We start from the raw sequence: 27,017 nt of genomic DNA, 5'->3' as shown, positions 1-27,017 counted from the left end.
AGATGCAGCACTGCCCTGAGGAAGTTCACAGCCCCAAGGGAGTCAGTCATGCAGGGGAGCAGGAACTACAAGTGGAACGTGTGGGGACCGTGGGGCCTAGGCCAGGTGGGGCTGCCTGGTCTTCCAGAGGAAGGGACACCAAGCTCTCAGGTCTATTGGAGACAAAGCGTCTCCAAAAACACAGGTCAACTAGCAAAGGGAGCACAGCTTCCCAACTAGCCAGTGTCATCTCAGGTGGGCAGTGTCTAAGAAGGGGACACACAGTTGGGCAGTATATATACACTGTCATTGTCCCCATTTTAAAGATGAGGAAACTGAGGCCCAGAGAGCCAGAGCAACATGCCTCAGGTGTCACAGCTCTTGGCAGCAAAATTGGTGGTCATGGGACCTCCTGCACATTCTCAGGTCCCTGGGGAGGCTTGGAACAGTTTCTAGAACATTCAGCCGGTGAACTAAGGGCCAAGCCACTGTGATGGGATTCAGGCCAGCTGCTCCACTCCCAGCAGCCAGGGTAGGCCAATGCCAAGCACACAGTGGGCCCTCAGGAAACACGGCCCCAGCTGGACCTGCTGAAATGACTAGAAACAGCCCAAACAAACCATCGCTGCACAGGAGCTGCCTAATGCGAGCCTGGGGGCCACCACCCTGGGAGGCATCTGAGGTTTCCCAGTAACTGAGCTGGCCCCGGCAGCCCTCCCTTTAATGCATGCAAACGAGGGGTATAAATTCCTGCTTACTTAACTTCACAAATGTTAACAAGCCCATAAAAAATAAGTTATTCTTCCCCAGCTCCACAACACCCTTCGTTTGTTTAATTTTGTTTCTCCTCTCCCTGCCCCCAGCCTCCTTGGCGACAAGGGAAAAGCCGTCATCTTCGTCTTCTGTCTTTCCCTGCCTATGGGGTCTGCCCTTGCCTCAACCTGCCCCAGGGAGGCTGAAGGAAGAAGCCCCAGATAAGAAATCAGAAGGCCCAGGAGTGAGCCCTGCTCCCTCCTCCGCAGCTGTGTGACCATGGGCTCCTGACTTAACCTCTCTGTGGTTTAATTGCCTCATCTACAAAGTAGGAACGGTAGCTGCACCCTGCCTGCTTTGGGGTTCCTAGGAGGATCAGAGGAGATAATCCAAGTAAAGTGCTTAGTTGTCTCTGGCACAGAGCAAACCCTCAATAAATGTTAGCCCTTGTTATTATGTAAAGAAGAGTTAAATATCCCCCAGTTAATCCATTTGTAGAGTTTGCCTTCCGGGGCAAGCTGGCAGCTCCAAAGGCAGCCTGTGGTTCGGTTTTGTTGGCAGACTCTGTGTTGACACACATTTGAGTTTTGATGCCATCCAAACTGACCGCTGGAGTTTGCCACAGGCCCCACCACACCCTACACAGACCAGACGTGCACCTTGCAGTGACCCGGCCCTGGTGAGCGTCTGAGTCTCCCACCCCTAGTTCTTGCCTCTCAAAAGCCTTTCCAACTGGTGATCTCATTAGAGGCATCACTGGGCCCAGCTGACAGAAAAGGAAACTGAGGCTCATGAGGGGGGCAGCCACTTGCCCACAGTCCCCAAGGAAGGGGCTGTGGAGCCAAGGCGAGAGTGTAGCCACCAGTCCCAGCCTGTCTTCTCTCCTGAGCCCCTGCGCCACCACGACAGTTTGAGGGAAGCCTCCACAGCAGCTGAAGGAGCAAATAAATGGCCAGTGACGCAGGTGGCAGGAGAGATGGTGTTCAGCCTCCAGGGGCTCGGTGGCTCCCAGGACCAGGCAGAAGACTGAGCAGAAGCCAGAGCGTGCCCGGGGCCTCGTCCCAGCCAACCCAAGGCATGCCAAGCTAGGGTGGCATTGTTGTGTACCGAGCACAGCACTGGGGACTCTGAAGTATAGGAGACGGGGGTTAGAGGGGGCCTGTTTCCTTCAGGTCGTCTCCACATCCTCCGCTTAAGCACACCTCCAAGAATGGCCTGGGCCAGAGACTATGCCCCACTTGCCTACAACTGCCCCCTCCTGCTGGCAGAAAAAGCCACAGCCCCAGCCTATCCCAGTTACTACCAGCTACATCTTCTCCAACAACATCCCAAGCTGAGGCCACTTTCATTCTTCCCTCTGTCACCAGTCTCAAGTCCTCCAAGACGTATCACTCCATGAGGCTCCACCCCCCACCCTCAGGCAGGTCCACCTGTCCATCCATTCATTCTGCAGAACAAAGCTAGGCTCCCAGCACTGCAGGGACTTGCCCAAGGTCCCACCAAGCCCAGAGTGAAACCCAGCTCCTAGACATCCCGACCACCACCTTCCCGATTTAGAAGTCCCCAGGGGCATCCCCAGGGCAGAGGGCGGGGCCAGGCCCCTAAGGGGCGGGGCCATGTGAGGCGGGGCAAGGGGTTGGAGGGTGGGGGTGGGCCGAGAGAAGACGGATCCTGGTCTGGGTCCCGGTTGCCTTGGCAACAGCACTAATTAATTCTGACTCCATCTGTGCCTTGGCTGGATGGGTAGTTTGGGCTCACACGTGTTTGTTTTGAAGCAAAGGGAGAGAAGCAAGAGGGTCTGGGAGGCTGTGACCTCAGGGTCTAGCAAGGGGCTGACACTCGCCCCAAATTCATATAGCATGCCCTCACCCCCACCACAGGAAAAGGCAGAAAAGTCAGGCCAGGCACCCAGACACCACCTGGGACCTCCTCTCCCCAACGAGGATGATCATCTCAGCCCAAACGAGGTCTCACACAGACAGCCATCCGCGGTGCCCATCGTGTGTGCACACGTGTACACACACCTGCACACGCTGAGGAGACCACAGGCCCCAGAATGAGAGAGCCTTGGGTTTGGCTGCTAGCTTTGCCTTCTGAGTCTCAGCTTCCCCATCTGCAAAATGGCCAACACCACTCCTCAAAGAGCTCTTGGGAGAAAGAGAGGGACGTCCCCAGTGCAGGGACATCTGAGGGGCCTCATCTGTCCTGGGGTCCAGGAAGGCTTTGCTGAGGGTGATCCTGGCGAGGGAACCATGTACGCAGTACGCAGAAGGTGGCACTTTTGAGGAACTGGAACAAGGTCAGGAGAACTGAGATCAAGATATAGAACGTCAGAAGGAGAGGGAGCCTGAGGCCGAGCCATCGCCTTGCAGATCTCAAGGTTCTGGATCTTGGCCCAAGGGCAGTGGGGAGCCAGCGACATGCTGGGGAGGTGCCACCAATGGAAGGGTTCAGAATGCATCGGAGGGGCGGAAATGGCACCAGCAGCCTGTGAGGAGGCTGCAGTGAGACGGGCTGGAGGGTGACTTGTTGCAGGCAAAGACAGCAGGGTGGGCACATGAAGGCAGATTTGAGTCAGGCGTGGTTAAGAGAGTCGGGCAGGATGAAGACAGAGACCAAGCGGGGAGCTCAGGGATGCCGCCCAGGGTCTGGGAGGGTGTCTGAGTGAGGGTAGTGCCTGCCCTGGAACAGGGAGCCTCAGAGAATGGGCAAATAGCAGTGCAGGAGGACAGAGGCAGAGCTCGGGTGGGACCAGTTGAGTTTAAGGGGTCAGAGGAACACCCCAAAGGAGTGACCAGTCAGCAGGTGGCCACATGCAATGTCCTACAGCCAGAGGCAGGTGACAGCGGAGGATGGAGACTCAGGCATCCCTCGCACACAGCTGTTAAGATGCTGGCCCAAGAGCAGCGGCTGACACCCGGGCTGGGAGGGTCAGCGCTCAGGGACAGGTGTAGCAGGGAGTGGATGCTGGTGCTCAGGAGCCTGCCACACCCACCTGCATTCAAAGCCCGAACACAACACCTCACCAGCTATGGGATCCTTGGTAAGTCACTTCACCTCTCTAAGCCTCAACTCCCCGACCTGTAAAATGAGAATAAAAGCAATACCTACCACATAGGTTGTTGTGAGGAGGGTCCAGATCCTTAGCTGAGCCCCAGAGACACAGGAGTTCCAGCTACCTGCTTTTTCAGGGAGGGGGGTCAGGACACTAACCTGTGTTTATCACCCACTATGTGCCAGGCACCTCACATGTGTAATAGACCACATGGAGTGGTGATCAAGAAGGAAGGGCTGGGCGTCAGGCCCTGGGCTGAATCCTGGGTCCCCTACTTACCAACTGTGGAACCAGAACAAGGCCCCTCACCTCCCTGAACCTCAGCTCTTTCTTTTTCTGAGACGGAGTCTTGCTCTTGCCCAGGCTGGAGTGCAATGGTGTGATCTCGGCTCACTGCAACCTCCGCCTCCCAGGTTCAAGTGATTCTTGTGCCTCAGCTTCCTGAGTAGCTGGGATTATAGGTGCATTCCACCACACCCGGCTAATTTTTGTATTTTTAGTAGAGAGGGTGTTTCACCAAGTTGGCCAGGCTGGTTTCGAACTTCTGACGTCAGGTCATCCACCCGCCTCGGCCTCCCACAGTGCTGGGATTACAGGCATGAGCCACTGTGCCCGGCCACCTCAGCTTCTTAAAATGTAAAATGGGGATAGCGAAGGTATCAACCCCACGGCTCATGGGGTCATTGTAAACATGAAATAAGAAAACATGTCAGGCATGGGTCACCTGCCTGGGACACAGCAAGCACTAAATAATTCATCACTGCTGTCATTATTACACTTATTGTCACTGCTCCTCCCAATGACCCAAGAAGAGGGACGTGCTGATGCTCGAACAACAAACAAGAAAGACAAAGGCCTCAACCTAGCATCCAGGAGCTGGACTGACCACCATGTGTTCACAGGATCCCCTTTCCCGGCCCAAACGGTCCCCTTAGCCTGAGACAGGGCTGCATGAGACTGCCAGGATCTGAACCCTTTCCTGGCCTCTCCGAACTGTGTGACCTTGGACAAGTCATCTCACTTCTCTGAGCCCCACATTCCTCCCTTCAAAAAAACAGGGGGTCCTGGGCAGGCACAATGGATCACACCTGTCATCTGAGCACCTTGGGAGGCCAAGGCGGGAGGATCACTTCAGCCCAGGAGTTTGAGACTAGCCTGGGCAACATAGTGAGAGCTATGTTGTTTAAAAACTTAGCTGGGCATAGTAAGATGCACTTGTAGCCCCAGCTACTCTGGAGGCTGAGATGGGAGGATCGCTTGAGCCCAGGAGGTTGAGGCTGCAGTGAACCTCGATTGCACCACTGTACTCCAGCCTGGGCGACAGAGTGAAACTCAAAAACTAAAATAATAAAACAAATGAAAAATAAAAAGCAAGCGTCCCCTATCTGCACCCTTGTCTTGAGGACTGAACGAGGAGATACCTAAAAGGTGTCCAGTCCAGTGATGGCACAGAGCAGGTGCTCAACAAGTGACAGCAGTTATGATCGGTGATTGGATATGAAGACCTGGACATGGGGACGAATGACTGCATATAAGCACTCACAACAGAGTGCCGGGGTGTGGTGCCTGTCAGCTCAATCACACACCCCAGAGGGCTGCGTGTCTCGGGATTCACCCCCAGGTGGCCCTCCCTGGCACTACTCCATCAGGGAAAGGGCAGAGAGCAAAGGGACCTCTAGACGGTGCCTCCCATCCATGCCACCCCCACTCCCACCATCCCTGCAGCAACCACACAGCCACACGTGTGCGCCCCAGCCCCGTGACCAACTAGCAGCCCCTCCCCGTCCCCCGCTCTGCATCTGCTCAATTAGGGAAACTGGGGAGCGAGGGAAACAAAGACTTAATTTCTGAGCTAATCAGCCTGCCTCATACTAATTACCATCCTCCCGGGCATTAGGGCAGACTTCCTGGGGGAGGCTGAGGGGGAAGCTGGTCCCTGAGAATGATACCTCCTTCCCCTAAAGCCTGAGAGCCCAGCAATGGGAGGGTGGTGGTGCAGGGGGACCGGGAGGCTTGGGCAGGTGGGATTTCAGGGTGGGATGAAGGAGACGTGGTCAGAAGCAGGAGACAGAGTCCATTGGGCAAAGCAGGAAATGTGCCCGTGGTCACCCGGACAGCCCCACCTTCCCAGGGTTCCCGCCCCATCCTCTGGGCAGCCACGGGCTGGGGGGAGGCCCAGAACAGGTGCCCCAGTAGGCATGCAGCCCATGGCCTTGGCCAAGAGGACAGATGGACAATTTGAGGCTGGATAATTGAGCAATGATCAGAGGGAAGCTTCTGGATCACGGCCTACTGGGTGTGTGCATGTGTGTGTGCTTGTGTGTGCGTGTGTGTGTGTGTGTGTCGTGTGTGTACATGAGCACACAGAACAAGAGGGCTCGGGACTGGGAGCCAGGAAGCCTGCGTTCAATTCCCTGCTCAGGCTCTGGGAAAGTCCTTGCCCCTCTGAAATTCAGACTGTACCATGAGCGAGCTGGAGGGCACGATTTTCAGAAATCATTTCAGACGTGACCACAAGGCCACTTATTCTTCAAAAAATGCTTATTGAGCACCTACGAGCACCTACTCACTAATCATGCAGCCGGCTCTGTGCTGGCACCACAGACACATTCGTGAACAAGACAGACAAGGTCCCCGGCCTCACGGTGCTTTCACGGTGATGGGGGAGCCAGGGAGTAAACATGAAAATCAAGAAACAAGTGCCTTGGCATTGGCAGATAGAGGGAAATGCTCTGTAGGGAAGTGAACCATAGGATGTGGGCAAGTGTCGGGGCCACTGCAGGTAGGGTTCATGGCAGCATTTTTTAGAAAAGGCCCCACCCAGCGGCCAGGCGCGGTGGCTCACGCCTGTAATCCCAACACGTTGGGAAGCCGAGGAGGGCGGATCACGAGGTCAGCAGATCGAGACCATCCTGGCTAACACAGTGAAACCCCGTCTTTACTGAAAATACAAAAAATTAGCCGGGCGTGGTGGTGGGCGCCTGTAGTCCCAGCTACTCGGGAGGCTGAGGCAGGAGAATGGTGTGAACCCAGGAGGCGGAGCTTGCAGTGAGCCAACATCATGCCACTGCACTCCAGCCTGGGGGACAGAGCCAGACTCTGTCTCAAAAAAAAAAAAAGAAAAGAAAAGGCCCTACCCAGCAATTAAACTTCAGATAATCCCAACTCACAGAGGGCCTCAGAGCAACCCCCTCCCTTCTCTGGACCTCTGTTTCATGCACACAGCACGGGAGCTGGATGAGACACTGTCCAAGGCTGATTCGGTCCCACAAGCGGGAGTTCTCACGAGTTTCTCCCTGCCGAGTGTGTGCATGAGAATGTCTGCGTGATCCCCCAGGGGCTGCGGTCTGGCCCACACATTTACAGAAACACACACAGATGACCACCATGTCCCCAGTCTTGGGTCCAGCTGCATGATGGATATACCAGGTAGACAGGTATGTGCCTGATAATGAGAGGGGCAGGGCATCACATGCCCCAGGGCCCATCAGTTCCCAATCACGGCCTCTGGGGTCCGCACTCCAGGAGATATACTCAGCTCTGCTGGCATAGGCGTCCCTTGAACTGCCTCCCTCGCACCTGGTCATGGGGCCTTCGCAGCGGCCCACCATGTGCTGAGCACCTGAGCCTCACTGCATGGAATTCTCACAACAGCCCTGCCAAGGAAGGGCTGTTACCCTGTTTTACAGATGGGGAAACTGAGGCTCCGCTAGGTCAAGTCACTCGCTCAGTAAATGATCAGCTAGGCACTCAAATTGGGCCTGATCCTAAACTGCCACCCCTACCATGTGCCAGGATCTTCTTCCTGGACCACTCTCAAGGCTCAAACCAGGGGACCAGCCTGGACCAGCCCTGCCCAATAACCGCCTTCCAGGGATTGCCAAGGGTACCCAACACAGCAAGGCAGTCAGGTTCAGATGGCCAGGTTCAAATCCTGATTCCATCACCGAGTCGCTGTGTGACCGTGGGTAGGATCCTTAACCTCTCTGTTCCTCAGTTTCCCCGTCTGTCAAGTAGGGATAGTGATAATATCTATTTTGCTGGGTTGTCGTGAGGATTTTGCTAAGTTCTATAAAGTTCTTCGAACAGTGCCTGGCACATGGTGTGACTTGAGTGTTGTTGATAAAAGGAAGATATGATTCCCTTTGATTCTGTGAATGGCCTGACCCTTGGCTTCCACAGAAGGTAAGAGACAGATCTGCAATTCAAACACTGGACTCAGGACTCTCTGTCCAGCGCTCTCTCCCTACAGCATTAAGGAATCTCCAGCTTGGCCAAGGGAACAAAAACATGCCAGGACTGGCCCAGGCTCAGCCCCCAGCAGGAAAGACAGTCTGTGAGGAAGGCTAAAGGGATGAGAGCCACAGGCCAGGGGCCAGACCCTGCTCCATCACCTGCACCTCCCTCCTCTGGGCCTTGCACTCACCTACCCAGCCCCACCCCCAGCTCCAGAAGGCCCCGGCACTCCTGTCGGCACTCAAGGACACTGGGAAGCTCCTGGGCCCTGAAGCAGCTCCCCGTAGCCCCAAGGAGCCCAATGCCCAGTGATCCTGGAACACAGCAGGTGGAGAACAGCAGGGAATCGTGTGGTCTCCTGGCACCGCCTTCCAAGTCCCTGGGTACTCTGTCCCCAGAGACAGCCAGGGGTCCTGGCCCTGGACCCCCACACCCTACCTTTCCCCAGGTCCCACGGAGCCCGCAGGCAGGAATCCCAGCCAGAATGGGCTCCTGCCTCAACTGCTCAGCCAAGAGCGAGAGGAGCCCAGATGTCCACACTCAGCCTTAGAAACAGATCCCCGCAAACCAGCCCACCCATGCCCCGGGACAGCCGGCCGGGTCAGAGGAGCTTGATTCTGAAGTCGGACACTTCAGATCTGAAGTCGGGGAAAGTAGAAAAAGTGCAAACGGCCCAGGCACTCACAACAGGGAAATGTCCTTTCAAGGAAAGCCCATTCCAAGGTGGATTAGGACCCAGGTCCTGCCACACTCCTGAGGAGGGTGCTCAGGGTGCAGTCAGGGGCCGCAGGAGGCTGCAGGGCCAGCTGTGAGGAGAATCCCTCCTGGGTAAGAACAGATGGTGTACATGTGTTTGTAGGTGCCAGGAAACACGGGCCAGTGACAGCCTCTGGGGAGGAGGCCTTGGGAACAGGCAGTGGCCCGTTCCGTTCTGCTGTGCACGCCGAGAGCATGCGTCAGTTCCCCAGGTATAAGGGGGTTTGTATACTTGCACATTGTTTTACATGTACGTGTCCCAAAACCCAGCAAATGGCAAGCGCACAGAGATCACGAGGGCGCACACACACACACACCTGCCCATGCGCGCCCAGCTTCTGTCCAGCCAGCTCCCTCCCGCGGCCTGAGAGAGAGAGAGGCGGCTGCGGCAAACAGACGGGGCAGGGCCAGAGAGACGGGTGGGCAGACAGAGACGAAGAGACACGGAGAGAGACAGAAACAGAACGAATGAGCTCAGCTCAGGCCCTAGGGTGATCCTGCTCAGGGCAGCCACTTCAGACTGGCCCAGGGGCTGCAGGAAGCCAAAGTGCCCAAGAGGAGAGCAGGCAAGGCTCCACCCTCAGCCTGGCCACTCACTGCGGTGTGGCCCCGAGCCAGCGCCTCACCTCTCTGGGCTGCAGCCTGCCCACGAGTGCAGGCAGTGGGTGGGAGACCTGCTGGCTCCGACCCTCCAGCCCTCGGGGGTCCTGGTTCCCTGTTGAGGCCCCACTTCCCTTCTCCCCAGATGGTCCCGAGGACAGTGTCCAGGTCAGCTGCCATCTCAACCCAGCCGGGAAATCACTCCCAAAGCCCCTCCCTCCCCTGCCATCAGCCCCAGCGCCAAATCGGAGAGGGACAAGCCGCGCACTGACCGGAAACCGCAGGCGTGGATACTGCCGTCTTCCTGCCTCATCTCACCTAATCCCCATCACAGCCCTGATCCCATTCTACCACACGAAACCACCGAGGCTCAGAGCACGATCGGGCCAGAGCCCCACGGCCGGCGGGGGATGAATAAATATGAATGAGCTGGGATGGAACCCACGCGTCCACTTCAAAGCCCATCGGCTCCTTCCACGACATCCTGTTCAGCAGGCAGCAGGAGGGGCCATAGAGGCAGACACCCCCACATTTCCTGACCTAGCACCCAGACCCGGGACTCCACAGGCCCCAGCCTGTCTCCAGCAGCCTCAGAGGTGACTCTAGAATGGCCCCTGAAGCCCTGCCTCCCTGCTCCCACCACCAGGAAAGCCAGAAACAAGCCCACAACTAGCATTCCTGAACGCTCACTGCACACCAGGCATGGCGCCAAGCGCTTCATAGAGTCACCCTTTGGAGGTGGGTACTACTTTCATTCCCATTTGACGGGTGAGGACACTGAGGCACACACAGGTGGGGCAACCTGCCATGGGTAGAATCGGGAACTGACAGCTGGGCCCATGGGCCTGATCACTGTGTCGCCCCATCCAGCAACCTGGGAGGTTTTCCACTCTGACCTGCCACCCCCAAGCCAAGGAGTGTCTAGAGGGGCAGTAAAGGCCTCACCCAGAAGCTCTGCTTAGATCAGGGGCTCTAGAGCCACTGCCATTGGGGCACCCCAGTGCCGACCCCTCTCTGCAGCCCATCTCCTCTCAGGATGATGCTTGGGGTCCCTGGAGAGCCCCCACCTCCATCCTTGAGTCCCAGCCCCGGGTGAGGAGGGGAAGCGGAGAAGGTCTGTGCCCCCACAGACCTCAAATAGTGTCCTCCGGGACAAGGCCTGTCCTTTGCCTGAGGTCCAGAGAGAGTGTGAGACAAGCAAGGCTCACACAGCAAGTGGGAGACAGGAAGGGGCCCGACATCCCTTCATTTCTGCCTCCCAGTTTGGCACGGAGGGCACCCAACCTCCTATGCTGGGCAGGTTGAGCTGCTGTGACCCAGTGTGGAGACAGGGATGGGGCTATGGGTTCTCAGTAGCTTCTAGAACTCCTTAGGCCCTACCACGCAGCCCTCGGCAACCCTGTGGGCCTACTGTGTGCATATACTCTTATCTCCAATCCTATTTCACTCCATCCCCTCCAGGAGCCTGGCAGTATCCCCATTTCACAGATAAGCAAACTGAGACTGGGACCTGTGACCACTCAGGCATGGGATCTAACTCAGGATGCCTCACTTCCCACCACCAAACAGACCTTCCTGCAGCCACTGCCCCAACCCGACCACTCCCAGCCCTCAGGGACAGCCTCTTCCCAAAAACAAAAGTCTTCCCAGAGCTCCTGGAACCTCGGCTCAGTGGACCATCTCTCCTCCGACATTCAGAAAGCAGACTGAGGCCGGGCGCCGTGGCTCAGGCCTGTAATCCCAGCACTTTGGGGGGCCAAGGCAGGTGGATCACTTGAGGTCAGAAGTTCGAGACCAGCCTGGTCAACATGGTGAGACCCGGTCTCTACTAAAAACACAAAAATTTTCTGGGCGTGGTAGCAGGCGCCTGTAATCTCAGCTTTCTCTCCAGCCTAGCCAAACAAGCAAAACTCCGTCTCCAAAAAAAAAGAAAAAAATAAAGCAAACTGAGGACAGCACACCCACAGTGCTTCCACCCTCAGACTGGGGCTCCTGGGAATTGAGGCTCTATCTCCCTCAGACAGGGCATTCCCGTTCCCAAAGACTAAGAAGTCCCAGGACTCCCTCCTCCAGCACCTCCATCCACACAGCCAGCCCCCTACCCAACTGCAGGACTCTGCCTGAAGGGGCCAAGCAGGACTCCAGGCCACGCCTCAGCCCCTCCTCTCCCTTCTTCTGGCACTCCTCCAGGCCTGGCCAGTACCAGGCAGGCTACCCCCGCACCACCGGGCCCTGTCCATGAATCCCACCTCTGTTGGGCACCACAGACCCCCCTTTCTCCTCCCCAAACAAATGGGGTCTTGAGTAAGGCACCAGGACAACCACGCACAAGGCCAGATCTATTCCCTGGACTGGTGCTGCTGCCAGTAGGGTGGGCAGTCAGGCTCGCGGAGCGGTCTGTCCCTTCCACAGCCCCTCCAGGTCCAGTCTCTGGCACTGGGAGCCCGGCACTCTAAGCTCGTCCTGGCAGGGCTGGGACCAGCAGCCCGCCTCCCCAGGTGACCCAGGAGTGGGCCTGGGTCAGGCGCCCCTAACCACACTCCCCACTTCCTCCTCTCTCCCTTCCCCTGACACAGTGTGGGCGGCAACCTCTGAGCATAGGTCCAAATCCCTGCTCTGCACCCGGGAAGAGAATCTCTCCAGGCCTCTGTTTGGTCGTTTGTAAGTGGGTGTGACACTCCCCATGCTGTAGGGGCTGCTGTGGCCACAGATGGGGTGGGGTACAGGCAGAAAATTCCAGCACAGAAGAGGTGCTCAGTACAAACCGGTTTTTCTCTCTCCATTCCCTCTTCTGCCCCAGGGGGATAAAAGGTGGGGCTGGCAGAAGTGGGGGTGAGAGGGCACAGGCTGGCAAGGTAGAAAATGACCTGTCCCAGGCACTTAAAATGTTGCCTATTCCAAAATCAAAGTCTCAAATCCCTCTACAGCCGGCAGTGAAGTCTCCTAAGACGAGGCTGGTTAAGGCTCCCAAGACCCCACAGCCAGCCTGGGCAACACAGTGAGACCCCATCTCTACAAAAAACAAACAAACAAACAAAATTAGCTTGGCATGGTGGTATGTGCCTGTAGTCCCAGCTACCCAGGAGGCTGAGATGAGCCAATCACTTGGGTCCAGGAGGTCAAGGCTGCAAGGCTGCAGTGAGCCATGACTGCACCGCTGTACTCCAGTCTGAGTGACAGAGCAACAGCCTGTCTCAAAAAAAAAAAAGATCCCACAGCCTATTAATGGCAACACTGGGGAGGAGGCCTCAGAGCCAAGCCTGCAAATCAAAGCTCAAAGCCCACTGCCTCCTAGAAGCCAGCCTAGATATTATCCCCATTTTGCAGACAAGTAAACTGAGGTACACAGTAGTTAAGTCATATGCCTGAGATCACACAGCTAGTGAGCATCTGGAGTGATTTCTTTTGACAATTCAGGCTGTTACCAAAAGCTGTTCGTTATGGCACAAGCACTCCCTAACAATCTGTGATTTTGACTCTGCATCCAGAGTCAGGTCCAAGTTCTTTAGCCTGAAACGCAAGGCCTCCCCGCAAGGTGGTATATATACAGCAGCAGAAGATAGCACTAGACCTCGAGTCAAATGCCAGGCCTGCCACTCACATCCTGCTGTGTACCCACAGCAACTTACCAGGCCTCCCTGGCCTCACTGTCCTCTTGTGTAAAATGGGAATAACAAGACTGACCTCCCAGGGTGGCTGGTGGGGTTACCTACCCATGCAGTCCCACAATTTTATTGAACATCTACTATGTGCCAGGCCCCACTCAAGGTACTTGAGATAGAGCAGAGAACAAGACAAAAAAAAAAAAAAAGCTGCCTTCAGGGCGTTGATACTCAATAGCAGTGGGAGGGCAGAGAGTAAGCAAGCAAATAAAACAGCATCGAGTTGTGTTAAGGGCTTTAAGAAATCAGAGGGAGGAGGCCAAGGGCAAAGAACAGGGTGGTCAGGGAGGACTTCCCTGAGGAGGTGACAGTTAACCAGAACAGGAGACAGCCATGCACTGAGCCAGGGGAGCGGCAGTGAGCACGGAAGGAACAGCAAGGCCAAAGGCCAGTGAATCAAATGAGAGCTAGAGCCTGTGGGGAAATGCCTGGCACATAGTAGATGCTCAATAAACTGCAGCTGTGAGCATTATTACTCTAAACCCCACAAACCCCTTGTTCCTTGCCTTCCTCTTCTGGAAACCAGGTTGTGATGCAGCTTGAAGTGCATCCTAGGTCTCTTCCACATTCCTTCATTCATTTAAAGTAACTCTGCTTCCATTAATAGTCCTCCCATTTTGCGGGTGAGAAAACTGAGGTTCCCAAGATCCTATAACCCATAAACAACAGCATCGAGACATGAACCTAACTCTAGTGGTCTCAAACCCCATGCTCCTGGCAGCCTTGGGCAGTCTCACCTACAAAGGGCTCTCACTACATTCCCCCTTCCCATCCCAAGACAGCTCAGCCTGTCAGAATATCTCTAGCATGAACCAAGGTCTGAGCCTGCCCTTTAAGGCCAACCAGGACAGCCCTCTCTCCTCTTTCCCAGGTCACCCTGAAATGTTAGCGGCTGCCACCCAGATTATCTCCCAGTGCCAACACTGTGCCTTACTTTGTCCCCTGGCTTTGCTCTGGCAAGGTGAAGTAGGGATTCTTATCATCCCCATTGTACAGGTGAAGAAACTGAGGCCCAGAAAGGTGGAGAAACATGCCCAACGGCAGCTGTCAGGAAAGTGGCAGTGCTGGGATCTGAACGCAGGCCTTTGTCACTTGAAAGACAGTCACCTGTCACTTCCCAGGCCTCTCAAATGGCCTTCTTTGGGCATCACCCTCAGTCCCTTGCCTGGCCTGTCCCCCTGGTGATGCCCAAATGGTAGACAGGACAGGCTTCCCCTGACTCGGTTATTCTCAGGGCACCACCAGTCACATGCCTGGCATGCTGTGGCCTAGGCCAGGGCTGGCTGAGCAGCTCAGAGCACCCAAGTCCCACAAAGGAGACCAGTGGCCAGGGGCTCAGGCAACGCCTGGGGGACAGGGCTCGCCTGATGAAAGTGCACACACAGGCCCTGGGGCAGGCTGGAAAGGAGTACCAGACAGGGAGCCACACCCGGCTCCATCCTGGCTCAGCCACCAGGACACTATGTGCCTGTCAGGAGGCTCTCTGCCTCTCCGGCCCCGTTCCTGTTACCATGAACTCAGGACCGTACTCCCGCCACTAAGGGTCATGGGGAAAGGTACAATGCCACAGAACTCTAGTGAGATCTGGCTTCCCCGCGCGCGTCAGAAAATCATTTTAAAACGATTTTTGAAAGTAATGATGGTAGGCCGGGTGCGGTGGCTCAAGCCTGTAATCCCAGCACTCTGGGAGGCCGAGGCGGGCAGATCACAAGGTCAGGAGATCAAAACCATCCTGGCTAACACTGTGAAACTCCATCTCTACTAAAAATACAAAAAATTAGCCGGGCATGGTGGCACGTGCCTGTAGTCCCAGTTACTCAGGAGGCTGAAGCAGGAGAATCACTTGAACCTGGGAGACGGAGGTTGCAGTGAGCCGAGATCATGCCACTGCACTCCAGCCTGGGCAACACAGCGAGACTCCATCTCAAAAAACAAAAAACAAAAAAAGGAATAATGATGGTGGTGGTGGTGGTGGTGGTTCCCAGTTACTGAGAGTCTGTTACATACCAGGAGCCACACAAAGGGTATCACATCCAGGAGCCCAAATAACAGCCACCCTAGGAGGCATGTGCCTCATCTCCATTTCACAGAGGGGGAAACTGAGGCAAGAGGTCCCCCACCGTAAAAACCAGAGCCAGGTTGCAAACCCAGAACTTGCCGTTCTCCTATGCAGCTTCCTGTTGTTAGTATTTGAATGAAATGCTGCTTCAGGAGAACCCCTGGGGACTGCGGGGAGAGACAGGACTCAACGGGATCAGACAGACAGGCTCAGGGAAGGAGTTAGGCCTGCTGAGTCCGGCACTCAGGGAGGGAGACGCTCCCCAGAATGTGCCTGCTGGGTGACCTTGGGCAAGTCACTTCCCCTGTCTGATTCCTCAAAGGCAGGTACCAATGTGGTCCCCCCAGAGAACGGCACTGGGTCAACAGGTCCTCAGCAAGCATGACGAATGGGGACAAAGTCACTCGGGGGCAAGAAAGGAGCATGTGCCCAGAGGAGAGACTTATGTGACCAGAGGCCCTGGGGAGCGAGAGGGCTCAAGGAGGCAGAGGTGGGAAGATCGTGGCCATAGAAGTGGGAGGGAAGGGCTGGGTGGAGGCACTCGGAGCAAGCATGTGCTGGTGCAGCAGGGTCTCCAGTCCCTCCACAGGGCAGGCAAGATAAGCACAGACCCGCCCACTGTGCCTCACTCCCCACCCCTCCACCACCAAGAACCCCCACTTCAGCCTGTGACAGCAGCACCAAGTCCCCTGCAGCAGCCCTTCCCCCACCACACCTCCTCCATCCTCTGGGGTGCACCCACCACCCTGCACAAGCCCCCTCCAGGGCACCCATCACTACCCCTTTCCTGGGGACCTCCAACACCTCGACAGCCACAGCCCCTCCACGTGGGGACCACCGCACCTTGGAGACAGCACCTCCCTATCCTTAGCAACCACCAACACTGTGCGCAGCCAGCCAGCCTCCTTCCTCTGTCTCCTCCTCTCTCCACGGAGACCACAATGCCACAGAGGCGGCTCCCTCGCCACGGCAACCACCGTCACTCAGCGCCGCCTGGACAACAGCTCCCTCCACGTGGCCGCCACCAACACAGCCTCAGCGACAGCCCCAGCCTCTCCTCTCCTCTCCTCTCCTCTCCAGGGCAGCCACCAGCCCCAGCCAGGACGGAGCAGCTCCTTCTGCCTGCCTGTCTGCCTGCCTGCGGCCTCCTAGTGCCAGACAGCTCTCCCCGTGCCTCCAAAATCCAATGACATAGGATCAGGCCCCATATCAATTCCGCTGGCATTTTCCCCTGCTCCCAGCTCACTTCCAGCCCCTCTCTCTACAATGGAAAGACCCCCACCTGAGAGAGACCCCCACCACGTTCTCCCAGGCCTTCCCCTGCAAGCTGGCTGTCCACCCCCAGCAGGTGTACAGATGCCCCCTGCCCTTCTGGGGTGCAGACTAGGCCTGGCTCAGCCTCTCTGCCGGGTGATGGGGCAGGAGCTGGGGTCCCTGAGCCAATAGGGGCTTCCTGCCCACCCTCCCCGGTGGGCCTATCTTAGCCCCCAACAGGCCTGTCATTGTGGAGGCTGCCTCACAGGCCCTATGGAAGGAAAGCTGGGTGGGAGGGGTGCCCACGGCTGGGGGCAGGGGCCGGGCCCGCAGGAAGGAACACACAGAAGCCTGAGGCTGGGCCACATCACAGGTTTGCAAGGCCGGGTCATGTGAGCTATGCTCACAGACAGCAACACACACACAGGCAAAAGGACCCTGTCCTTACCAGATGTCTGCAGCAGAGGAGGCCCCTCCGGCACTGTCCCCGACCTGGGTCTCAGAAAGGTCCCCCAGGCAGCAGCGGCAGCAGGAGCAATGAGATCTCAGGTCCTGGCCCAGCCCAGGTGGCAGCAGCTCCTCACCCAAGTCCTCTCCTTCTGCAGGGAGGCGAGGGGGAGAGAGGGGAGGGAGGGAAGAGAAGGGGAGGAGAGGGAGGGGGGACAGCAGGAGGGAGGGAGGAGGGAAAAACGCTGAAGTCTTGAAGGGTACACTCACTTCTTTCTTGGGTTTCCCATGGCAACCGAATATACCACAAATGAATATCAGGGTGAGACAGAGAGAGGAGGTAAAGGGAGAGGAAGAATGGAGGGAGATGGAAGAGAGATGGAGAGAGACAGAGATAGAGAGATGGGGGAGACTGGGTGGGGAGAGATGGAGAGATGCAGAGAGAGATGGAGGCAGAGACGCGAAGGCACAGAGATGGAGAGATGGTGCAGGGAGAGGAGAAGAGATGGAGGTAGAGACAGAAGGATGATGAGGCAGGAGGGATGGAGGGCTGAGGCTTCCCATCATAACCCATGGGCTCAGGGGTCAGGGGAGAGGTCAGGGGCCACAGGGGCTCTTCAAGCCGCTGGGCAGAAGGAGCACGCACAGATGAGTGAGTTTTCTGGGAACCGGGGGGCCCCTACTCCCACCCCTCCACCTTGTCCCACACTCCCTACTGGGCTCCACAGCCTGGAGGTGCCTCCCAAGTCACATCCCAGACTCACACCCCACTCACAGCCACGGTCACACATGTCACACCCACGTGTGTATGCACACACACTCTCACACTCCCCTGACACCCAGTGCCCCCACACAGCCTTCGCCTCCTCCATGCCCAACCACTCCACTCTCCTGTTGGTCACTCGGATCATCAACACCGCCCAACCCCATCATCAGCCGGGCCCCAGGGAACAAAGACCCTCGCCCTCGGCACACCCTCTCCTCTTCAGAACTCTGCCAGGACTGGCACACGCCTTCCCCTATGTGCCCAGCCTGTGCCCAGCCAGGTGTAATGCCTCTGGCCCACCTTCCCGCCATATGGGCTCACCCACAGCCTAAGAGCACAGTACCTGGCTGACCTCCACCTGCACAGACAGGCGCTCCCAGAAAGACGGGCCTCGGAGGAACCTCGCCTCCATCTGCGCCAACACGTGCACACAGACACTCAGCCCTTCCCGAGGAGGCCCCTCTCCCGGTCCGGCCCCGCACCCCACCAGCCCAGATGGTACTCTTGGCCCTCCCCCGCAGGCAGGGGCTCACACCTCAGCCCCCTCGGCATTGCCATTCACAAACATAGACCCACCAAGTGCTGGCAGCCAGCGGCGCCCGACGGAAAATAAACACACACTCGGGCCTCCCTTCCCCCACCCCCTACACTGCCTCAACTCCCTCACCCCTACCCAAAGGCAGAGAGAACTAGCAGGGCCGGCTTTCTCCAGGAATGGCTCCCAGGCCTAGCTGGGAGCACACAATTGACCCTGAGCCCCTCAGCCAGCAGGGATGGGAAAGCACCCCAGAGGCACACGCTATACCCAAACACACACACACACACACACACACACACACACACACCCCAGTCCTCCCGGAGCACACCCAGAGAGAATCCACACAGGAGAACTTCCCAGGGCCGCAGAGAAACGCACATCCCAGACCCAGACACCTGCGTGCCTAGAGACCAAGGTTCACTGCCCACGGCTGAACCAGAACACAGGGGCGCCCCACACAGACACACTCCCCTACGCGCAGGCCCACGCTGGTGCCAAAATGCATGGGGCCACTGCACAGACGCACGAATCAGGGGCACCATGGACTGCCCCACCCCAGGCTCACCAAACACACCCAGAAAAACGTGCCCAGGGGCACAGGGCCCCCAACATAGACACACGCCAAAACATACATGCCCCAAGCATGCCCACACACAGGGAACCACTCCCGGACACACGTGCCAATGCACATGTGCCAACACACCCCCAGCCAGCCACGCCTGCACGCCACAGCGCTCCCAGGGCAGTTCACGCGGCGCTTCCCCATGCCGTCCACACCCACCTGGCACACACAGCCCCTCACCAGCAACTCTCCGGGTCCCAGCTCCGGTCTCCCCCTGTACCCCTGCCGAGCGCGGCCGGCCCCGCCGCCAGCCCCCGCCCCTGCCGGCCGCTTTCGGATCCCGGGCACCTAGCAGAGCCCAGAGGCTGCGAAATTAGTTGCGAGCGTCAGGGGTTGCGGATGCAAATTCTAAACACAGGCAAGTAAGGCGGAAAGCCCGGCCGGCCAGGCCAGCCGGGCGCAAGTGCCGGAGGCCGGCGGGGCGGGCCGCGGGGAACCGGGAGCCTCGAAGAGCAGCGGACTGCGGAGGACGGTGCAGGGGTGGCGAGCGCGGCGGGGTCGGGGGGCGGGGTGGCGGTGCGGCCCCGGCGGGGCTGCGAGCGAGCGCTCCCGTCCCCACCACGCCAGGTCCGCGGCAGTTCCCGCCCGCCCCCTCCTCCGGCCAAGCCGCCATCGCGCACCTGACCAGTACGCCCCCAGGACGGACAAGCCCCGCCGCTCGCCAGACCCAGGTCTGCCTCCGCCAAGTGGATGGACCGTATCGAGCCACCGCTACGCGGCTGTGCGTCGCCTCTTCCAGGACGTCTTCTCTGCTCTCCGCCCTCTTCGCCGCTTCTCTGCCCTCACCTCCACCTCCGCCTCTGGCCTCTGCTCACGTGCACAGCCGCAAGCTCAGCTCCACCAGCGCCCTCTCTCAACAGGAAGGGAGACGGAGGGCTTTCGCCCTGTTCAAGGTGCTGGGACAGGCCCGCTCCAGCCCCACTTCATCCGGACCGCACTTCAGGCTGCTAACGTGCCTAGCTTTAGCAACTGTGCAGCCTCGAACCCGTGACCGCACACTCTGCCTCCAATTCCTCATCTGTGCAACAGGAATGATGCAGAGGGGCATTCTGAGGATTTAATGAGGGACTCCTTAAACAGGCTTAGAGCAGCAGGCAACGAACACGGAAGATGATTAGCCAGTATTATGAGTCAGTATGGGCCCCAGTCTTGCTGCTGTGGCACCGAAGGTTAGGCACTTCTCTGAGCTCAAGCTCCTCCTCTGGAAAATGAGGATGGCTTTGCTGGCTCCGGAGGATTCTGGGAGGAGTCTCAGAGACCCCGAGGAACATGCAGCTGCCATCCAACCAACAAATGTGAGTGAATTAATCTTCGGGAAAGCATTACAATTGCAGGTTCCTGGGCCCCTCGTCCGCTCTCCCAATCAAAATCTCAGTGGACAGGGCCCAAGAATCTGCATTTTAACGAACACCCAGAGACTCTAATGCTCCCTGACAAAAAGGATATTACTCAATTTCTTGGTGCAGCATGGATGGTCCCGTGTGGTTGATCCTCAAACTACACGTCCAGACTCATTTTCTCAAAATCCACTCTGGGCTTCCCCACCTCCGGGACCCTACTCACACGGTCACTCCATCTGGCACGCCCCCACCCAGGGGCAGGCAAGACCTCTTTCACAATCCTCCAGCCAAAATTAAACAAGATAACAGAGAGTGCCTTACTCGATGCCTGGCGCATAGCAGGTGCACAACTGAGGGAATTCTGCAGACCCCAGAGCAGAAGTCGGCACAACCTCTCCAGCCCTGCCCGGGAGGCTCACTCCGCACCTGGTCACCAGCCTGCAGCAGCAACCCCCTCTCGGTCAGGTCACAGAGGGACAAGAATCACCTGTCAAGCAAGCCCTACTGTGGGCAGACCCCATGCGGGACACTTGTCAGAGGTTCCCATGTCTCACCTCTCCTCCAGGGCCCTGAGCTCTGCCAGGCAGGGGCTCCTCTCTGGGGGTTCCTGCCTGAGCCCCGGGGCCCAGCATTTCTCCCTGGGTGAAACATGCTAATAAGGGTGTGTGTGCACACACCATCTGAATGCAAAATGCAGCGATCCGTCCTTGGTAGCATGTAGATGAAAGGAATTTGTTTAATAAGTATTTTTTGAGGGCCTACCACTCTCCGCCTGCGCAGAGCTGACATGCAGTGGGAGAAATAGACAGGAAATAGGCAGATGTAGGAAATCCCCTGGGGGAATGAGAAGGGCCAGGAAGGGAGGGAGGCAGGTAGGTTGACCCCACAGCCTCTGTCTCTCCAAGATTCAGGGACAATTGTAGGGGGAGAGGGATAATAGACAGGCCAAGGAGGGAAACTGAGTCAGGCCTGAGTCTTGGGACTAGGCCCACGGCAGGCTGGTCAGGCAGCCCTTGGGATTCAATCCCTACTTCCCCCTGAGAGAGGTGGGGACCAGTGTATACAAACAGTCACGCACACACAGACATGCGAAGACACAGCCTGCCCCTCCTGGCCCCACTGCACACTCCAGCTGTGGGTGGGGGGTGCGGGCTGGCAGCACCCAGGCTCTTCTCATGCGTCCTTAGGCTCCCCCCAGCAGTTCCCATGCACTTTAGAGGGTGAAAAGCAGAGAGCGAAAAGGGTAGGAAGGAAGCAGACACATGTACACACAGTACAGACCCCCTCCAGGAAGCCAAGAATGAATGGAGGGGGCAGATGGGAAGGGGGAGGAAAATAATGGCATCCCGCATGCCAGGGGATGTTATACCCGTGCTCTTCTGTTACCTAACCTTTAGCACGACCTTTAGGACAATCCAGAAGGGTTAAGAATTCGTTTCTGGTTTTTTGGTTGTTTTGTTGTTGTTGTTGTTGTTTTGGCCAGGGACGGTGGCTCACACCTGTAATCCCAGCACTTTGGGAGGCTGAGGAGGGAGGATCACGAGGTCAGGAGTTCGAGACCAGCCTGACCAACATAGTGAAACCTTGTCTCTACTAAAAAAACGAAAATTAGCCGAGTGTGGTGGTGCGTGCCTATAATCCCAGCTACTGGGGAAGTTTTTTTTGAGGCAGAGCCTCACTCTGTCACCCTGGATGGAGTGCAGTGGCACAATCTCAGCTCACTGCAACCTTGGCCTTCTGGGTTCAAGCGATTCTCCTGCCTCAACCTCCTGAGTAGCTGGGATTACAGGCATGCATCATGATGCCTGAATAATTTTTTGTATTTTTAGTAGAGATGGGGTTTCACCATGTTGGCCAGGCTGGTCTCGAACTCTGACCTCAGGTGATCCTTCTGCTTGGCCTCCCAAAGTGCTAGGATTACAGGTGTGAGCCACCACGCCCAGCCAAGAATTGGGTACTTTTGTCCCCACTTCACATTGAGGAAACTGAGCCTCGGGGACAGGAAGTGACTTGCTCAGGTCACACACCAAGGAGGAAAAGAGGTCAGATTTGGAGCCCTGGAGAAAGCCTGGGCCCCTGCCCTTTCCACAAGCAAGATGGTCAGGAAGTGGGGAGTCCAGGGGGCCACAGCTGAGGCTGCAATAGACTCGGGACCTGAGGAAGATACTGACGCTGCGGCAGCCTCCCCACCATCACCCGGGGGAGCCCTCCAAGCGCTGCTGTTCGAGGCACTGTGGGAGGGCCAGGGAGCGAGGGGCTGCCTTTGGGGGTGTCCCATCACTGTGGGAGAGGGGCGCAGGAGGAATGGGATGGCGGGATTAAGATGCAGGCGCCACCCACGAGGCCCCCCCCTTTCCTGTCTCTTCTTGCAGCCAAAGCAAAGGGCGTCCCCCACCCCCGCTTCCCTAGGGCAGGGTCACTGGACCCATTTACAGGTAAGCAAAGCAAGGCCCAGAAAGGGCCTTCAGTGAGAGGGGTATGCCAAGATGTAGAGGCCTCCAGGCCCACCTGGCAAAGGAGTTCGGCCGCCAGTGGTGCTGATATGAGAGTCTCCCTTCAGGGTTCCAGTCCTGGTTCCATCGCTGTGTGGCCCTGGACTGGTCTGTAACCTCTCTGTTTCTTGCCTTCAAAATGAGGAATAATAATAGCGCCTACCGCAGCTGGCTTTTGTGGGACTAAACGAATGCCGCCCACAAAGAGCTTCAAACTGGGCCTGGCTCTCAGTAGGGGCTCAATAATATTAGCTGATGTCATTATTATTATTATCACTATAATTATTACTATTTCAATCAGCAGCATCGTGCAGCCAGCACCCTTCCTCTGGCACCCCAGGCATAAGCAAGCCTGCCCAGGTGGCTCTTCAGTCCTCAGGGCTTCTCTGGGGCTTTCCTGGGGACTGTCTGCAGAGCTTGGCGGAAGGAGAAGGGGCTTAATTATTCCAACCCCCAGACACCATCTCCAGTAATAATGTCAATGCCTCTGCCCCAGGTGGTAATTGAGCCAAGAGAAGGTTAATTTAATCAGGGATTGGACTGGGATGGCAGGAGGCAGAGGATTGGGTTAACCTTCTAGACTATTAACACAGCTCCTAAAGAGGTCTGACTTGCTAAGAAGGCTCAGGCTTCAAGGCAATCCTACTTCTCGGCCATCCACTCCACACAGCACACGTCACAACACAGGGCGGGTGGCGGCACCAAGAGAGAGGAGCTTGGTCCCCAGGCACTGTGGCGGGAGCAGGTGAGGGTAAGCAGCGACGTGTGCCTCCCAGCCCCGCACGCGGTTGTCACACTTTCACAGTCACTCATCACACCTGCAAGGGAAGCTGCCAACGCCCTCTTACCGAGACAGGAGAGGCTGACCCCTGTCACACACAGCCAGGATGCAGATGCGGCAGGGGTGTCACTGGAACCCAGTTCTGCCGCCAAAAACAGGCATCCTACAAGACCTCAGGGAACACTGAGGAACAGGCATGGAGCCCCCAGTGACCGCCCCAGACATGCCCCTCTGGAGAAGGCTTGCTGGGTGTGCCCGTTTCTATCACCCTGACTGTTTCTGGAGCTTGTGGGTGGAAGAGCAAAAGAGCACTGACCTGTGAGTCAAGAGCAGCCTCTCCCTGAGCCAGGGACCTCTTGGCCTTGGGCTCATCACCTGGCACCCCACCCCCAATTCCTCATAGCTCCATATCTCTCCATGAAATGAAGGTACCCCTTGAGAAGGGACTGGCTAATCAATTGTGTCTCCCTGCAGCCACTGAAGGGGCGGGGTGGGGGGTGGGAATTCACATTAAATCAACAGACAGCTTATTCCAGAACTCAGTTTACTCATCTGTCAAATATCCACATAACAGCAGCCAACTCACCCACCTCAAAGGACTGTCGTGGAAATCCAAGGAAAGAAAAGAAAGTCCTTTGCAAAGTTAGACTTAAACCAAAACAGGAAAGCAGCTACTCTGGGCTGAGGGGATAGCAGGTGAGAGGACAGAGCTCACGTGGACTGAGTCCCCACCATATGCCAGGCACCAGCACCCACCCCCCACAAGGCCCATGGTCTCCTTAACCCCCATTCACCTCTCTAACCTCCCACCCCATGTTACAGAGGAGACACTGAGGATCAGAGAGGCGACGTGAATGCTTAAATCACAAAACACAGAAAGTAGCAAATGGGATTCGAACCAATGGTTTCAGGCTCCCTGGCTATGGCCATTTTCTACTGTCACATGCACCGACACACTCACATACACACTCATTAAAGCACATGAACCCAGAGGTGGTGGGCTGGCTGGGATGAAGAGGAAAACAGGGACTGGTGGGGTCAGATGGGGGGGCTGTAGCACGTCGGGGCAGGTGAGGTGCACTATTCAGGGGGCAGGACTTAAGAAAAAGGGTCCTATGCCCACTCAGGATGCTGGGAAAGGGGGCCTCTTGCGAGGGACCACGCATCCTAAGCCTCCATCCCTCTCCCCTTCCCACCCCTCATACACAGGGGACATAACCACACCCGGCTACACACACTCCCCTAACATCACACTCACACACTCCGGCTGGGGAGAGCGACCCCCGACAAAACTGTCCCACTGATGTCACCTGCGGCCTGGAGCTTATGTCACACCTGAGGTTCTCACTGACGTCACATACATACTTTTTCCTGATGTCCCCACAATTAACCCTCTTTCTCCCTGCCTAGGGGTTGATGGCTCAGAGGTACCCACCTCCCCACCCACACAGCTGCAGGGCCCCCGGCTCATCAGGACAGCACCTGCCTGTGCACCCCTCTCACGGGACACACATTTGCACACATGTGAATACCCACATGCTTTGCTGATGGCCCAGACGTGACACGTCCCACAGGTGTCCACAGGCCACGAGAAGAGGGGTGTCAGCCATGCACATACACAAACACACACGCACACATTCCCAGTCCCGTCTCGTGATGCAGCTTGCATATTAAAACGCCCCTCAGTAACTGCGCCCGGCAGTCCGTGCCCCACAGCTTCCACCACATTCCTCCAGGTGCTGCCAGCGCCCCCCTCCCTCCAGCTTTCTGCCTCTGACAGCCTGGCCTGCTGACAGCGACAGCCGCAGCCCAAACACACACACACACTCCAGCCCAACACCTGTGTCTCAGCAAGGGACCAAGGCAGTGCCCTCCACCCAAAGCTGCTGGGTGGGAGGAGTCCAGGGGGAAGGGGCATAGCACAGAGCCCTGAGCTGCAGAAAGTGCCAAGTACCACGTTCCTCCTCAGCTGAGTGCACGGTCAGCACCACTGTCCCCTCGTCTCCCTCCTTGGGCACACCTGACACACCACGGCCTGGTGGCCTCTGTTTTGGACACAAGTTCCCCAAATGTGCATGCGAACACACACACACACACACACACACACACACACACACACACACACACACACACACACACACCAGCTTTCTTCCCTCCAAACATTGCGAGGAAATCCTGCCTGGCCACTGACAGTGTGCGTGTGTGCGCTTGTGTGTGTACAGACAGAGAGCAGGGTCCACCCCTTGTCCACACACACACGCACACACCACACACACACAGCGGGCACAATTCTCCCCACATGCACACGGCGCCCCACCGGCCAACACACCCACCCGCTCCCCCTCCCCTGACAGCTGCTGGAGCCCACACACGCACACACACACGCTGGCACGAGCACGCACACACACACACACACACACACACACGGCAATGGCCCCGGCCCTGCCAGAGCTGCAGTCTCTGCGATTTATGCCACCTCCCGGGGCTGCCTCCCTCCTTGTCCCTGGCCAGCGCCTCTGCAAGGGTCCCCACCCCCCAATTCTGGTCTTACCAACCCCACCGCCGTCAAGCCCCACCCTGGCCCCCCTTTCCCTAGAAGACATCCACCCTGTCAACCCCTCTTACCAGCTAGAGGATGGATGCCTTGACCCGACAGCACCCCGTGAAAGAGGGGGATTAGGGCCCCGATTCGAAAAGATGAGGGCAGAGAGGTGCAATGTGGCACCGGCTGGCACAGCATCCACCATCGAGCCTCTGCACCACCCCCAGAAACGCTCACCTCACCGACCGTCCTCGGTGTCCTCCCACCGCCTCCGCCCACCGCCACCACCACCTCCCTCGCGCAGGGTGGTCCCCCGGGGGTCTCACGGGGATCCCCAGACCCAGGAGACACTGGAGGTGGCTCTTCCCGTCTCATCCCCCCTTCCGTGCCCCTCTCCAAGCCCCACCCCCACTGACGGAGGGGGTACCCTCCGGCTCCAGCCCTGACTTCCACCGTCTCCCCGGTCGCGGCGCTCGGATCCGGAGGAATTCACTTACCCCAGCCCCAGCCGGGATCCGGGCCAAGCACCGCCTCCGGGAAGCGGCGGCCGCGGGGCCTGCGCGTGTGAGTGTGAGTGTGTGTGTGTGAATGTGAGTGTGAGCGCGGGTGTGGGTGCGGGGTGCGTGGCGCGTGGCCGTGGGGTGGCCCGCGTGTGTCTGTGTGTGTGTCTGGGAGCGCGCGTGTGCGCGCAGATGCCGCCGCCCCCTCCTCCCCGCCGCCGCGCCTCTGCCTCTGCCTCGGCGGGGAGGGCGTCCGGGAGGGGCCAAGCGGCGCGCGTCAGGGACCGCGGCAGGTCGTGTCCGTCTGTCCGTCCGCCCGCCCGCCCGCCCGCGCCCGGCGCCCTCAGCAGGCCTTTCCGCAGCAAGCCCGCTCCCGCCCCCGAGCCGGCCGCACGCTCCACGGACACACGCGCGCTCGCAGACACACGCCCGCGGGGCGGGGGCCGCGCCTGGCGCCGCCGCTGCAGCTGCAGCGCCGGGGGAGGCGGCGGCGGCCCCGCGGAGCCCCGAGCCCCGGCCAGGCGCACCCAGTCCCCGCCCCGGCCCCCTGCGCTGCTCACCACTCGGGATCCGGGTCCGGGTCCGGGTCCGGGTCCGGCCTCCGCCAGCGCATTCAACAGCTGGGGGCAAACTTG

General features: G+C 57.8%; 1 protein-coding gene across 4 annotated transcripts in view; it reads right to left on the bottom strand.

Annotated features, from left to right (window-relative positions):
• Positions 1 to 26,762, bottom strand: part of ELFN2 (extracellular leucine rich repeat and fibronectin type III domain containing 2) — a 76,553-nt gene extending 49,791 nt beyond the window's left edge. For 3 of the 4 annotated variants that reach the window (XR_007729198.1, XM_050806184.1, XM_050806183.1), the window contains exons 1-2: positions 26,380 to 26,762; positions 16,803 to 16,953 (exon numbers count right to left, since the gene is read on the bottom strand). The gene's annotated coding sequence lies outside the window, so the exon portion shown is untranslated. Of the gene's footprint in view, positions 1 to 16,802; positions 17,585 to 26,379 lie in introns of those variants that run through there. The other variant, XM_050806185.1, reaches the window with a different exon arrangement.
• Between the last annotated feature and the right edge of the window lie 255 nt (positions 26,763 to 27,017).

Source organism: Macaca thibetana, chromosome 10, assembly GCF_024542745.1.
Source record: "Macaca thibetana thibetana isolate TM-01 chromosome 10, ASM2454274v1, whole genome shotgun sequence".
In the NCBI taxonomy this organism is placed as follows: Eukaryota; Metazoa; Chordata; class Mammalia; order Primates; family Cercopithecidae; genus Macaca; species Macaca thibetana.
This window is presented reverse-complemented; position numbering and strand designations above follow the sequence as displayed.